General features: G+C 39.1%; 1 long non-coding RNA gene across 1 annotated transcript; it reads left to right on the top strand.

Annotated features, from left to right (window-relative positions):
• Positions 1–9,348: 9,348 nt before the first annotated feature.
• Positions 9,349–10,283, top strand: LOC115193900 (uncharacterized). The gene is made up of 2 exons (XR_003878252.1): positions 9,349–9,445; positions 9,899–10,283. It is a non-coding gene; the product is annotated as an uncharacterized LOC115193900 (long non-coding RNA).
• The last annotated feature ends 262 nt before the right edge of the window (positions 10,284–10,545 follow it).

The following is a 10,545-nucleotide window of genomic DNA, read 5'->3' as shown; positions in this document are numbered from 1 at the left end:
AAAAATTATGTCATAAAGAGCAAATGTTCAACTTAATAAAAAACATGTCTTCCCATGCTATAGTAAATGCCTTTTAAGTGCCAAATAAAGTAACAGGGTTGACCATAAGGTTGACGAGTTCATGTTAAATCAGCCATAAATCCCCTTGTGACAGGGTGAATGGAAGCTTGTGTGCAACAGGGAGTGGTAATTAAATGCAAGCTTCACAAAAAAAATGTAATTATTAAAACAATTGTAGCCTGTCTACAGTAGGTTGGTTGAATGTATTAATTATGATTAAATATCCTCAATTCATAGTATTATCTGTGTGAGAGTGATGATCTAGCTATCTACTGTATATGGTTTTGGGGGAACTGGAGAGTTCAACCGGTTGCTGTTCTGTGTATCAAGTGTCATCTTTAGTCATTCAAATTCCCTCTTTTCGACCCCCTGCCCTTGCTCCAAACCTTTACCCTCCGCATGATTGATACCCAGTCTTACGAGGTATCTTTGCCCCCTCCTTCAGAAGTCGTGTATCAGGTGTCCAGATATTAAAGGAGCTCTTCTTCTGATGGTGACGCAGGCTCCTTGCTGGGTTGTCAAAGGAAAACACGCATGAGAAGCACAGCAGTACCTCTCACTGCTCCCTCCACCTTGAAATCTGGCACTTCTTTTAAATAGCTGGAGGGGTATTTATAAAGAGAAACATCAGAGGTCTGACATGTGAACTGGCTGACAAGTGCATCTCATTGAAAAATGGCCTTGGTCTAATGTCTGAGGTAATAGTGTCTGGGCAGAAGGGTTATAGTGTCTCATCTTATATGCTGTGCATACCGAATGTTACTTTCCAGTGACGGCTGAAGGAAAGTAATCATCAAGCAATATTGTATGTCACTTTAAACACACCCTGTTGGTGCCATGCAAAATCAATACCTCAATAACTATGATACCGTAGACCATCACTTAATATGTTGACACTAAATGAATATGAGGCTGATGCTACAGTATCTGTTCCAGACCAGGGAGCATATGAAAGATAAACCCAAGACTAAGAGGTGAGTTACAGTACACATGTTATATAGAAACAACATGCAATTGCCCGTGGCATGGTTTTCATTTCACACACTCTTTCACAGACAGGTCCTGGATCCTCTTCCCAGTCACATTTTAAAGCCCTTCGCTCTCTCTTGTTTGAAGTGGCCATCACTCGGGAGTGTGTGAAACAAGACACTTGACGTATCTCCTGTCGCTCTCCTGCTCCTATATGAAGCCTTACATTCTCCGGTCCAATCAGTGTAGTAGGCCATTGTTTCCTACTATAAGGGTAACAGTGAGTTAAGGGTGTAAGATGAGATAGGTGTTACTCTCTTCTCATCGTATTACTATTGTCATGTCCCAGTCATGGGATTGTACCGGTGCATCAAGTCTGACACCAACAGGCTCTTGAACAGCTTCTATCCCCAAGCAACAAAATAGCTACATGGACCGATTTTACCTTGTATCTTTATTGACCTTTTTATTTCAGTATTTGCACTGTCTCTATGCACACTCACGGGGCCCTACACACTCACACACACTGTCACTCCAACACACAACACTCACTCCATCAATTGCTCACTCGCACATAATATGCACATACATTTATACTGACTCTACACACCCACTCACATGTAAGCTGCTGCTACTCTGTTTATCTTACATCCTCCCTGTTGCCTAGTCACCTTACCCCTATACATACAGTTTCTACCTCCATCACTCCAGTATCCCTACACGTATGGTATTGGAACTGACTTTTTAAATATTTCCTGTATATAGTATGCTTACTTACTTACTGTCACGCTCTGACCTATGAGAGCTGTTTTTTCTCTGTGTAGTTAGGTCAGGGTGTGATATGGGTGGGCAGTCTATGTTAGTTGTTTCTATGTTTAGTTCTTGTTTTTCTATTTCTATGTTGAGTTTTGGGATGATCTCCAATTAGAGGCAGCTGGTTCGTGTTGTCTCTAATTGGACATCATATTTAAGTTGGGGTTTTTCTATGGTGTTTTGTGGGTAGTTGTTTTCCGTTTTGTGGTTGTTGCCTGACGGAACTGTTTGCTGTCGTTTTTTGTTCCTTTGTAAAGTGTTTAATTTTTTCATTAAATAATATCATGAGCACTCAACAAGCAGCGCCTTGGTCCCCTCTATACGACTGCCGTTACTTACTTTATTGTCTATTTCATATTTCTTACTCTTATTTCCTATTTTTTTGTTCTTTCTAGTAATACATTGTTATTATTCATTATTGCATTGTTGGGTTTTGAGTTTGCATTTCAGGCATTTCACTGTACTAGTGCATGTGACATAGAAACTTGGAAACTATTTTGGACTATTGACCACCAGTTGTCACAACCTTCCGAACCTAACTGACAGTACTAATCTCTGATCTCCTCTATCAATTACTAAGATTTGGAGGGCAAAGGCTGAGTAATGAAGGATCAGTCATTAGGCCCCAAGAGAACCTGTTTTCACTTCTAGGCAGAGGCCGTGCATTGAATAGTTTTATGGAAAGCGGTCAATACAGATGTAGGATCTTAATTTGATCAACGTTTAGTGCATTTGAGGTTTAAAAAAAGTTTTTCATTTCCACTTTCAAATGTCAGACTTGAATTTCCCTTATGAAAAATAGTTCAATCCCTATTCATTATAATCCACATAACAATTAACATTTCCTGTTGCTGCAGGATTATTTTCATGCTGTCGCAAACTGGCTCAAATTAAGATCCTACAAATTAAGATCTGTAACCAACACTTCAGAATTGGTTTTCAGTTACGTATATGGTCCCTCATGTAACATTGTCAATGTGCAATACATCTAATTCATTAAATATAATGGAGACCTCCCGTATGCACAATTGTACATGACTGAAAGTAAATGCTGTACAACTTCCAGATCTTTATTTCATGGACACTGCTATTTCACATCCATATTCTTATTCACTGCACAGTTGTATATACAGTGAGAGTGATAGATTTTTTTGGTTTTGGCTTTGCACTCCAGAACTTTGGATTTGAAATGATACAATGACTATGAGGTTATAGTGCAGACTGTCAGCTTTAATTTGAGGGTATTTTCATCCATATCGGGTGAACCAGTTAGAAATATCAGCACTTTTTGTACATAGTCTCTCCATTTTTAGTGGACCAAAAGTATTGGGACAAATTCACATATGTGTATTAAAGTAGTCAAAAGTTTAGTCTAAGGTTCCATATTCCTAGCACGCAATGAATATATCAAGATTGTGACTCTACAAATGTGTTGGATGCATTTGCTGTTTGTTTTGGTTGTGTTTCAGATTATTTTGTGCACAATAGAAATTAATGGTAAATCATGTATTGTCATTTTGGAGTCACTTTTATTGTAAATAAGAATATTTATTGATTTTATTTCACCTTTATTTAACTAGGCAAGTCAGTTAAGAACAAATTCTTATTTACAATGACGGCCTAGGAACAGTGGGTTAACTGCCTTGTTCAGGGGCAGAACGACAGATTTTTACCTTGTCAGCTCGGGGATTTGATCTGCAATCTTTCAGTTACTGGCCCAACGCTCTAACCGCTAGGCTACCTGCCGCCCCAATAGAATATGTTAGAATATGAATATGAATAAAATATGAATAGAATATGTTTCTAAACACTTCTACATTAATGTGGATGCTACCATGATTACAGGATAATCCTGAATGAATCGTGAATAATGATGAGTGAGAAAGATATTTACAGATGTGCAAATATCATACCCCCAAGGAGCGGCCTGAGTGGAAAGGAGGTTTGGAACTCTCTTTCTTATTGGTCTATTAAGTAATTTACCACCTGGTGATGTCCCCAGGCAGTCCAAACTCCATTCCACCAAAACAGGCTGAGATTTCAGGTGGTCTTTTCAAACAGCTCTTACACTAAAAGGGCATTATCATAATTTTCACAGTATTATTCCAACCTCATAGTGTGGAAATATAAAACACAGATTTTTTTTTTTTTTTTACTGCACTGGGCCTTTAAGCAGCTGGGTCATTACACCAATTCGGTGCCTTTTGAGAAGTGTAATTTGGTTATTTCACCTATTTTTTACATTATGTCCTAAAGAACACATGTTAAAGTTAATAGAAACATGTTTTCCCATCTCAATAGGTTAAATAAATAACAATACTATAGTAAGTGCCAAATAAAGCAACAGGGTTGACCATAACAGGATTGACTGTAACAGGGTTGTCTATTTCATGTTAAATCAGCCATAAATCCCCTTCTGACAGGGGGATGGAAGCTTGTGTGCATGCCATGCCAAGGGCCATGCCATGGGCCATTTTATTAAAGTTTATTGCGTGTTATTTGTATAACGTGTGCTGTAAGTCACCTCTTAGTCTTGGGTTTATCTTTCATATGCTCCCTGGCCTGGAACAGATAGCATCAGCCTCATATTCATTTACGATCAATGTATTAAGTGATGGTCTACAGTATCATAGTTATTGAAGTATTGATTTTGCATGGCACCAACAGAGTGTATTAAAAGTGAAATAATATTGCTTGATTATGTCACGTCCTGACCAGTATAAGGGGTTATTTGTTATTGTAGTTTGGTCAGGACGTGGCAGGGGTGTGTTTGTTTTGTGTTGTCGGGGTTTTTGGGTTGCGTTCTATGTTTTGTATTTCTATGTTCTATTTTCTAGTTTTTCTATTTCTATGTCTAGTTTATTGTTTTGACCTTCAATTGGAGGCAGCTGTTCCTCGTTGCCTCTAATTGAAGGTCCTATTTAGTAGGGGTGTTTTTCTATGGGTTTTGTGGGTAGTTGTTTCCTGTTTAGTGTTTGTTGCACCTGACAAGACTGTTTTCGTCGTTCTTTTTGTTCAGTGTTCATTTTTGTTTAATAAAAGAGAAAATGAGCATTCACGTACACGCTGCATTTTGGTCCAATCCTTACGACGCCCGTGACAGATTATTTTACCTTCCTTCAGCAGTCACTGGAAAGAAACATTTAGTATGTACAGTTTTTAAGATGAGACACTACAGTATAACAATTCTGCCCAGGCACTATTACCTCAGACATTAGACCAAGGCCAAAATGTATTGTTTTGGAGTCACTTTCATTGTAAATAAGAATAGAATATGTTTCTAAACACGTCAACATTAATATGGATGCGACCATGATTACAGGATAATCCTGAATGAATCGTGAACAAGTTAGACGCACAAGTATCATACTCAAAGACATGCTAACCAGTGACGGTTATAGACCATTTCAACTGGGGGGGGGCAAGCTGGGGCCAGTTGTACTGTTAGAGGGGGCCAGTTGCATTAGACGTTATTGTTGTCATATCATTTTCTTCACTGCATTGCAGGCATTAGCAGGCAAAAGACTATGTTCATAATCATCATCGTTGCCACTGTCTAATAACGGATGTAAAAAAAGAACGATAGCAAAAATGTGTTATGTAAAAATGATTTCATACTCCACATTGTTGTCACAGGGGCACTCTATCACTCTCCCAATACTTTTGGAGCTCACTGTATATACTGTATAGCCCATCTATATAGAGAAGAAAAAACAGCTGATTTAATTAACAAAAAGTAAATTGACCTTAATTTCAACTCCTGACGCAATCAATCAGGGTCCATAATTCTTTGTACAAACCACAGGCTCCTGCTAAGAGTCAGGCAGCACTGCTATATCTCCCTCAGAATTAATAAAAGAGAGTGGCCGGATTAGGCCTGGAGATAATTAGAGAAAGGGTCTTCCATCAACCACAGGGATTAGACTTCACACTTTATTGAAGTCAAGCCGCTAACTGAAATTCCCAAGACACTGCAGATAACATTCAGTCTTGTGGGGTTAAATGGGACATTTTCCTTCAAGATGGAGAGAACAAAAGGAGGAAAATCCTTTGATGAAGAGAAACCAAACTGACCATGTATGTTCTGCACTTCCAATATCTAATCTGGACTTTGATAGCCAACCCAGGACATCTGCTTAGACCAGCAAACAGATGAGGAGAATGGCTGCGTTTCCAAGAAGCTCAACAATGCACTCTCAGCATCATGCTCAAGGCCAGTAATTGTCAATTAATTATACTGTTTGTCCTTCCTGGAATCAATTAGCCTCTCTGTAAGGAGGACAATTAATACGTGGAAATGCTAAAACTCTGTTCATAATAGGGTCCCTAACCTGCGATGTTCTCTCTGAGCCTCTCAGGTCTCTGTGGTGCCTGGATGGGAAGGAAGGAACTGTGTGCATCTTTTGCGGGGAAAAAAAATCTCATTAAAAATGCACACCATTGCAGTTATGTTAATAACTGCGTAAAGTTGGAGAAAAAAAAAAATGTTGCCCTGGGTGATAAGTCTGGTGGCAGCAGCATAGACAGCAGAACAGACATTTCCACTCTAATAAGCGCGTTAGAAAAATGATCTGAAGTGCATGTGCTGTGTGATCTTTTAACAATATAATAATATCTGCGATCATTTTTAAATGTCAAAGAAATGTAGACCGACATGCAACTTTGGACGAACGATCATTTCATTGATCTGATGTTTATTACCCTCGAATCAATTTGCAAACCACTATATATCATCGCCATTTGAAGACAGTTGATATTGGCATGATACAATCCTGTCTCTGTTGTCTCAGCACCCATCTCACTTCCTTTGAATTATGGGTAGTAGTGGAGTGAGACACACGAAGCCTGTTGAAAGACCTCTGCCCCGCCAGGGAACGACGGGGTCCCCCTGCACCTCCTGTTTGCACCCCACGAGCAACACATCATGGCATATTATAATCCAGATGAAAGGCAGAGTTCTCTCCCACAGCCTCGGGGCAGAGGAAAACAGGGCGCTTAATTGGTGCTCTCAGCACTGTACAACCGGCTTATTGGTTTTATTCGATGAAGCACTTTTGTTATCACCTCTCGGCAGGTATTAATAATGCTGCTTGGAGTGTGCTCATTGTGGCGCTTGGGGTGGATCGGGTGTCGGCGCGAGACCCCTATAGTAGCGGCCAACAGGTGTGAAGGATGTTCCTCTGTGTGTGTATACATTACTCCCGCTGCGCACTGCCTAGTGTCTATCTGTCCAATGTACACGAGTCATTTATATTTAGTCATGGCTGAAGACGGCATTGAAGTTGATGTTATTCAGTCTTTCGTCACCATACAGCCCCAGGGGAGAAACAGCAGTCAGGGTCGGTTCCAGGCATAAGCGACGTAAGCTCACTTAGAGCACCCCCCCCCCCCACCCCCACACACACCAAAAAAAATATGTTTTTAAGGAACTCATTCGGGGTCTCAACTTACTATTGCGAGGAAGAATAGTAGAATACACCAGGTGAAATTTCGAAATCTGGTTGTGCATCAGCAGTTTTTCTCTTATGTCAGTCACTGACTGTCACTCAATTAGCCATATCAGCTAACGATTTTTAGATTGGTAGTTAGTCTAGCCAGCTATCTAAACTTGTAGTAATGATGGCCGAATACCAACAAGGCATGCATGGCAAACTACAAAAAATAAATATCTCTGCCCCATTGCTAAATGTGTAGAATTGCAGAAAATGTACTTTAAAATGTAAATGTTTCCCTCCAATTGGATGGATTTTGAAAAGTGTGCATGTCTTTGTGTGTGTTTGGATGCCAGGATGCGGGGTGGGGGGATCCCCGTAACCAAATCTCCCTTAGGGCCCCCAAAAGGCTAGAACCGGTGTTGTGCCGAAATGCTCCCCCCTGCCAGAATTCTCCCCCCCCCCTTCGCGTAAACGCGCACGCACTCAATTCTTCATTGCTGCGACTTGCTTGCTAGTTGATATTTCTGATCACGTTAGGCTGCGTTTCATTTAATTTTTTATGTCGGTTTGATCGTGGGGGAGGCACTAATAATGTCTGCAGTTTTTGGTTTGGCTATTTGTTTCAAGTGTATTAGTCCATAAATAAATCTCTTTGCCAAAATTCGTCATCTCTCCCATGTCTTATTCGACTCGTAGTTGTTCTGAAATGTTTATTGCTTACCTACATTTTACTCCGTCCTCTATGTTTAATATAACATACATACATGAATGATTCATTTCGGTTGCCTATCCTGATGTGAAGTTTGTTGTATAGAAAGTATTTGACTCTGATGTGTGCCACAGAAAGTATTTGACTCTAGCCACAAAATTAAGGAAATTAGAAAGGGGGGGTGGGGGGGGGTTCGGCAAGGCTATTTACTTGCCTGCCGAAATCCCCCCCCCCCCCCCCCCCCTCTCTATTTTGGGACTGTAAGGCCTGGCACACTTCATAATCATTTTAGTAGTTCATGTTGACCAGTAGTGTGTGACTCTAGCCACAAAATGAAGGAAATTAGTAATAATAAAATAATAATAACAATGATAAGTCAAAAATGTGTACTCTGGGCGAGAAATGAAGTTCAAATATATAAGTCAACATGAGTACATATTCATAATCACAGTAAACTGTTATAATAATAGAAAAAAAAAAAAAAAAGTATAATAGTATAATAAACCAAACTATGACTGAATGCGCCTCCATGAAGAATCTCCTCCCCAATAGGTCCCTTCGCCCTCAATAGGGCACCTCCACCATCCCAATCAACCTCCCCCCCACCATCCCCATCAACCTCCCCACCCTTCAACCACAAAACACAATAATGATTATAATAATAGAAATTAAAATACAACACATATATAACAAGATATATATTCACACATACACACACATGAACTGTACATATACATAAACATATTCACAGGACACTCAACTTATCTCTTATCTCTTTTCCTACATCAGATATGCAAGTGACATTTCCACCTGGATGACAGCACATAAATCAGCAAGAGGGAGATGCTCTTCATCCGAGGGAATGCCCGCCCATTCTCAGATGTTAGATCATCCCAGATGATCACATGTCATTTACATTCCAGCCCTTGTCAGCTCCACATTTGACCACTTCAACTCACACCCTGCTGGAATCCCTGCCTTTTCAGATTCCCCTCTGTTATTAATCTCTATATTGTAATCAATAAAGTGTTTCAAAATGCTGTACTTTTATTAACATATATGTTCAGATCCTTCCTGAGAGAGAAGGTGTGTATTATCTCCAGATGGGCGTGTGGTACCCTTCCTCACCCATGCCAACAAGGTGTTACTTCTTGTGGGGTCTTTGCCTTGAAAGTAATTGTGAGAGTATAAGTAATGTACAATTAACCTACTGAAAGTATACTGACTAAAAGGAAAAACAGAACTGTCAAATTATATTATAGCTGTGTCGTTGTATACTTGCGAATTATAATCTTAAGTGTAACATAATTTTGTTGGAGAAAACTGAAATGCCCATCACGTTTTTTTTCCCAGTTTGCTGAATGTGTTCTGAAGGAGGAGTCGATTGTCTTTTCAAATTCGGACAAAGATGTTAACATCGTGAGAGAAGAAATAGCAGTCACTCTCCTCCAAAACACTGGTATGTTCAATTTCTAATTCAATATAATTGTAGATAAAAATAAACATTTATATGGATCTTTCAAAGTTATCTTTGATCCAACTTCTGACTAGATGGCCACTAATACACATGTATTTAAATAATTTTGTTACAAGAAACCTATACTGTTCCCTGTTCCCTGTTTGCTCAGAAAAATACATGTAAAGGAGTACAGACTACTTGACATTATGTTTTGCTAGATGATCTGAGCCAACTGTGCCACTTCTGTGGGGAGGTGGACAATAATGAGGAAGACACTAACTGGGGAATTGCTTGTTCACTTCTAAAGCCACATTTTTACGAGTATGAATTTGTATAAGCAGTAATATTTCTGGAGGTAGTATAATCCGCTTTGTCTTATAATGAAGTAATTGTATTTCAAGAAAATGTATTTAATGTTTTAAATATATTAACATTTTTCACCATAAATTTCAGATTGGTTGTGACCGCTGCCCACGATGGTTCCACCAGTCCTGTATGAAAACCATCCCATCATTGGAGGATTATGTCTGCACTGCCTGTCAGGACTAGGTTAGGCTAGTCCTGAAAAAAGTGGACTAAATGTTCAGTCGAGCTGTTGCAGCTTTCCAATATGTTTATGTTATTTATTGTCTTATTATATTTGATTTATTGTCATTTTATATCTTATTATGCCAAGATTTAAATTTGTATTTCCTATTTAATGTTTGTTAACCTCTCTATTAACAAACTTAACTTTCCGTGATGTTTTTGTGTTATTGTGTGATAATATTTGTGTACTGTCTTTATTGTCTTAAAGATTACAAAATGTTTCCTTAATAAATGTTTATGTTTCTTTATACTCTAATTTAGCTTTCTGTGGCACACACTACTGGTCAACATGATAATGAAGTGTGCAAGGCCTTGCAGTCCCAAAATAGAAGGGGGGATTTCGGTAGGCAAGAAAATAGCCTTGCCGAAATCCTCCCCCTCTTCTAATTTCCTTCATTTTGTGGCTAGAGTCAAATACTTTCTGTGGCACACATCAGAGTCAAATACTTTCTATAGAACAAACTTCACATCAGGATAGGCAACCGAAATGAATCATTCATGTATGTATGTTA

Source organism: Salmo trutta, chromosome 5, assembly GCF_901001165.1.
Source record: "Salmo trutta chromosome 5, fSalTru1.1, whole genome shotgun sequence".
In the NCBI taxonomy this organism is placed as follows: domain Eukaryota; kingdom Metazoa; phylum Chordata; class Actinopteri; order Salmoniformes; family Salmonidae; genus Salmo; species Salmo trutta.
This window is presented reverse-complemented; position numbering and strand designations above follow the sequence as displayed.